We start from the raw sequence: 6000 nt of genomic DNA on the forward strand, positions 1-6000 counted from the left end.
TACCGCTGCTGTGAAAGGCGTCTGGTGCAGGGTCGATTGGTTGACCGGGGGTGTTGCAGGGTACGCATTCCTGAGCTGCGCAACTTCCGCCTGGAGGTTATAGAGTAATCCTCGGGTTTCGTTGAGCTCGGCGGCTTGAGCGGCTTGGGCTGTATCCCGAGCGCGTCGCCATCGATGAGATCTCGACCCGCTGTACCCAGATGAAGCCTCCTGGCTAGCCTCCTACATCTATACGTCTTCTTGCCCGCGGTTCGGGTCTTGGGGTCCCAAACGCTGGCGCATCTCCGGTCGTAGACGATCAAAAGCTACCGCCCGGGCAACTTCTTCAGGGTCCTCCGCTTGGACGGCCTGAGCTGGTGCCTCCATCGCATCAGCACCCCCCGACCCCAACCGCGAATGAGCCGAGCGTCGAGCCCGAGATGCGGACTGACGCTGCGGCTCTACCTGTGCGGTCGGTTGTACTGGAGGGGCGGCGGCTGGAGCTGTATAAGCTGGCGTATATGGTGGATAACCAACCGGGGAAGTGTAGCACATCGGTTGGCCTGGCCAATACCCATACGGCGGAGGTGGGACCGGGTACGGATACTGGGCGGGATACATCATCGGCTGCTGCTGGTATGGCAGACCGGGTGTTGGGTACCCCGGTTGTATGTAGTTCACCGGCTGCTGGGTGGCCGGGTATGCATTTGACGGATGCGGTGGTGAGAGGTTGAGGTTGAGGTCCATCGTCTGACCCTGCTGTTGGGTAGCATAGTGGTCGGAGGAGCTCGCCGCATCCGCCTGGTCGTCGGCAAAGTTGTTGTGTGCCCACGGATACATGTTGATATAGAGATAGGGTGCTCGTCAAGACGTTGGTTTCTTGCGCGGTTCCCCACAGACGGCGCCAAAATGATACTGCTAATTATACGTAAGCAATATATAACAACCCGAGGCCAATTAAAGCAAGTAAATATCTTATTGATCACGGTAAAGGCCCTAAGTACAATCTACTTGGTTGCTCTGAGTGCCGACTGACTGCGGTCGGGATTCTCTAACAACAACCTATCGATCGTCCAAAAGTCCCCTCCACTGTAGCTACTGTGGGTATTTATAGCCGCCGTGCCGGGGACAGGATTCCGGCCGCTCGGCATGTCTTCCACGTAGCCACCACGTGTCACCCTCCCGGGTGCCCTGTCTGTCATCATGAAGAGCCGCCACGCGTCCTTTCGCGTCCTTTCGCCAGCTCTCTCGTCAAAGGGCTACCGCTCGGTGATCGACACCAGCGTTCGGGCAACTTCCGGCCGTTCCCGACCGGGGTCTTCATGAAAAAGCCCGACCTGCTACCTGCAAAGATCAGAAGAAAAAGACAAAGGCAAAGTCGGTCGTGGTGGAGCTTATGTCGGTCGGGACATTCCCTACCATATATATATATATATATATATATATATATATATATATATATATATATATATATATATAGGGACGCACTCAGGTGCGAATAAGTGCCTAGGAAGGAAATGCGAACGAATCAGCGCGCGACACGTGTCCAGATCTAATAACTTAAAAAAAAAGCGGTGGCATTTTCGTAAATAATTGAACATCGAAGTGCAAGTAAAATCTCTTATAAGTGCACCTATTTTCACCTATAAGTGCATGTAATTTTGCCTTGTTAGCATTCACTTTCCGCAACCATTCATGCACCTGGGTGTGCTTATAACTATATATGCAACTATTTATAACTATAGGTGCAACTACTTATAACTATAGGTGCACCTACTTTCACCTATAAGTGCATGTAATCTTGCCTTGTTAACATTCATTGATCTGAGTTCAGCGGGTAGTAATACTCCTGAAAACCACTCGCAAACATTCATACACCTAGATGCAACTACTTATACCTATGTGTGCAACTACTTAGAACTATAGGTGCAACTACTTAGAACTATAAGTGCAACTAAGTATTGATGCTCAGTGTAAATTTTTACTTGCACCTAAAACACATTTTACATGCACTTGTAATACATTTTACTTGCACTTCGATGTTCAATTATTTACGAAAATGCCACCGCGTTTTTTTTTTAAAATCAGTGTTTCTCATCCACTAGATCTGGACACGTGGACGAACAGAATCCATTCCTATTTAGTCGGGACACGTGTCGCGCGCTGATTCGTTCGCATTTCCTTCCTGGGCACTTATTCGCACCTGAGTGCGTCCCTATATATATATATATATATATATATATATATATATATATATATATATATATATATATATATATATATATATATATATATATAATTTAACATAAACTTTGGTCAAATAATTAACCCGACTAAATACATAGCGTTCAAAGTTGAGTATCAAAGATTATAAATCAGGAACTTTAAAAACTATTTGATTTTATATATATAAAAAAATAGGTTAAGTTTTTTTTTTAATTAATCTTCTTTTGAGTATTTAGAACAAAACTTAATATTTTAATTATGCTTTTGCATTATTGGAATGATTTAGGTCATTATGGTATTAATATTTTTTGTATGTATGTATTTGTATAATGGTACAATTGTAAATTACTTTATAAATATTATATTATTTTTTTTATCGGACAAAATTGTTTTTACATCATTGTCAGACCTGCGCGACCTAACTACAAAATTATTGATCATAAATACAATTACACCTGGACTCTAAAACGGTACGACCACTTTTTAAATAATTGACAATATTGACATCACACTGGCCCCAATTGAATAAGTTTACACATCAGAATATTATCAATGCATGAAAACTTCTAAAGAAATTTGTAAGTTAATTTAATTTTTACTATATCATTATAATAATATCTATTGTGACCATAATATTTTGAATTAGTTATTATGAATTGACATCAATTGTAGCAATTGTTATTAACAAACTCTAAAAACAATTTGTCTCAACAACGAATAGAAATTTAAAAAATCAATGATTTCATTATTGTGGATGAAAAGCATGTACGCCACTTTATTAATCTTATTAAATTAAATAAATTAGTAGCTACAACAAAAAAATAATACATTTGCATTTAATTAATACATGTGCATTTAATTAATTTAGAATTAGATGTCTATAATGCCTTTATTTTAAAAAATTATTCATTATAAAAAATTTAAAAAGAGATATAACTTCATTAGTTATATTATATTTATTTTCTACAAGTCAAAGATTCCCTACCTTACTTCAAATTTAATAATTTATTATATTCATTACATTGTCCATTGTCTTCTTTTTACATTATCTTGTAATTAAATATCAAAGTTATAATACAAAATATGTTATATGTATTTATTTACCAAGTGTTTTATACAAATATAATAAATATTAATATTTTGTTCAATACTTTCACATGATAATCTGCGATATTGATAAGTTATATACCCCGAGTCCGTGCCATCACTTACCGTCGGGTCTTGGCCTGCGGGTCGGGATCAAAGGTGACGGGTCAAACCCGAGATGGGTCCAACCCGCCACCTTAGGCCTATAAAAGGGCCTAAAGCCCTTTGTGGCAAGGGAGGCCATTTTGGCCATCTCTCGGCCCTCTCTCTCTAATCTCTTTATCTCTTCCTTCTCTCTAGATCCAATTACAAGAACACATGAATAAAAGAGGAGTTTGAGCTATTTCTTGTGTTGTTCCTTATTGTTTATACATTCATATACATATACATATTCATCCAGTACATACACCCTTCTATACGGAGGAATTAGTACTATCAAATGGCGCCGTCTGCGGGTACCGTGGCAAAAGGCTACGTTCCGGCAATCAAAGAAAATTCAATGGCGAAATTCTGGAGAACGGCAAGAAGACACTGAAGATGCTAGAATGGGGTTTGAACCCAGAAGCTCGATTGCCAGATCAACCCCCAACCACTCTGCCGCACTGCTTTCTTGCTTTTCCTCTCTATTTTTTTTTGCCATTTGGACGATCTAATAGATCTTCTATTTGATATTTCTGTTTCCAGATTGTGTGGATGGGAAAATCGGTGATGTCAATGTTTGCTATTCCAGTATTAACCGCTCATCATCACGATCACCTACATCGTCATCTTCACCGCCACTTCTGGAAGTGCCATGCATGACGTCCGCCATCGCCATCCACGTTACTCGCCGGAGGAATCTGTGTAACGTTTATCCGTTACTATTATTATAACATTAGGATAAGTTATGATAATATTCAGTATTTGATATGTGGTGCAACACTAATAACCTAATAGCTAGACTACCATTATGATTAGGAGTCTGGTTAGGGTTTAGGAGACCTAAAGACAATCAACCACAATGATGGCCAGTGGTTATATAAGGTCACTAGTCCTCTCACTGCTCACATTACATACCTCATACACCATCTAGAGAGAGCTGAGTAAAGTGAGAGACAAAATACTCGTTATCTCTGCAGCAGTCCGGATCGTGCAACCGTGTAAAGAGCTATGGCTGGAGGTTAGTCGATCCTGTAATCACATATTTATGATGCATGTGATATTTTAGTCTAACAGTTGGTATCAGTCGCCGTAAATAATCTCTACCTAGTTTTTTTTTGTTTAATTGCATATAATATTTGCATATGTTGTATACATATTTGTATAATTAAATTACACATGGTGAATATTCTTTGGTTCGCAATTAAATTGTCTGGGCTGCTGGAAATTTGGTTTATTCCGCATTAAGAAATTAAAAAAAAAAATTGAAATTGGATAATTAATTTTTGGCCTTTTCGCTGCTTCGCCGGAAATTGCTTCTTGTTTTTCGAATTCCGGTGCTGACTTGCGATTATTCAGATGAAGAAGATGGATGATGAATGTTTGGCTTAAGTTAATTGGGCCAGGTCTGGCCATTTGGGCCAGACCTGGGCTCATTTTTTTAAAAAAAATAATAATAATAATAATAATATTATTATTTTTTACTGGGCCTGTTTTGGTTCTGGATCAAATCTGAATTGATATTTGGACTACATCAATTCATTCAGATTAACATCATCATCATATCTGGACTTCTTCTAATTAAATTATCCAATTGTTTTTTTTTTATTAAGTCCATTATTAAATTATTATTCAACTTTGAATAATTATTCAATTTTTAATTTTTCAGTTGAATTTTAATTTAATAATGTTTTTCAGTTTAAATTGTATTAAGTGTTGCAATTTAATTGTGGAGTATTTGTGAGTAATATGCATAATCTGAGCATGCTATTTATCTCTTTATTGCAATAATTATTTGACTGTTATAATTATGCCTGTAGAAAAGCATGTTCATTAAGAAAAATTTAGAGCCTTTTAGGTCTGAATTATATGCTATGCCTGAATTAGTGCCTTTTAGGTGAATTAGTGCCTTTCAGGTTAGATTATGCATATTATTACTCAACCTTCGGTTATTACTCCACTCGTGTTTTATAAAGTTCCTAAAGCACATTAAGTACATAAACAATTCGTAGTTTTAACCTATTCAAAGCCTTATCCATAGGTGAAACTACTCTTTAGATCTCTCAAACGATTTTACTTCAAAAATGAGAACACATGAATTAGGGAAGTTTCTTGGGGAGGAATACTAGTTCTATGGCCCTGGCTTAAAAGCCTTGTTGCTACTAGTCCCCTTGCGACACTACTCTGTCTAAGGAGTTGGTTTTTAACCGAGCTTCGTCTCGACCAACTTTCCTGGGAGTATACCTAAGGATTGTCTATCATATTTTGGTTTAATCTGTTTGTTTATTAGGCTTTCTTGCTAATGTGATTATGTTCTTTGGTTAATTAAAGAGTAGCCACAGCATCTTTAATTTTTCCAAAATTACATATTAAGTTTTACTCACATAAAGTTAATGCAAGAATATTGTAATTCACTCTGCGTGATATGGCAAAAATTTTAGCCCACAGGCAATTTTGTTATATTTGTAGGGTTAATTAGGATGAAATACCATACTATGATCATAATTTGCCCACAGGGATTATGTATCGGCATATAGTTTTGGTAGTTTTGTCATTAAGGGTGGAAAAATT

This window comes from Ipomoea nil, unplaced genomic scaffold (genome assembly GCF_001879475.1).
Source record: "Ipomoea nil cultivar Tokyo-kokei standard unplaced genomic scaffold, Asagao_1.1 scaffold3056, whole genome shotgun sequence".
Lineage (NCBI taxonomy): Eukaryota > Viridiplantae > Streptophyta > Magnoliopsida > Solanales > Convolvulaceae > Ipomoea > Ipomoea nil.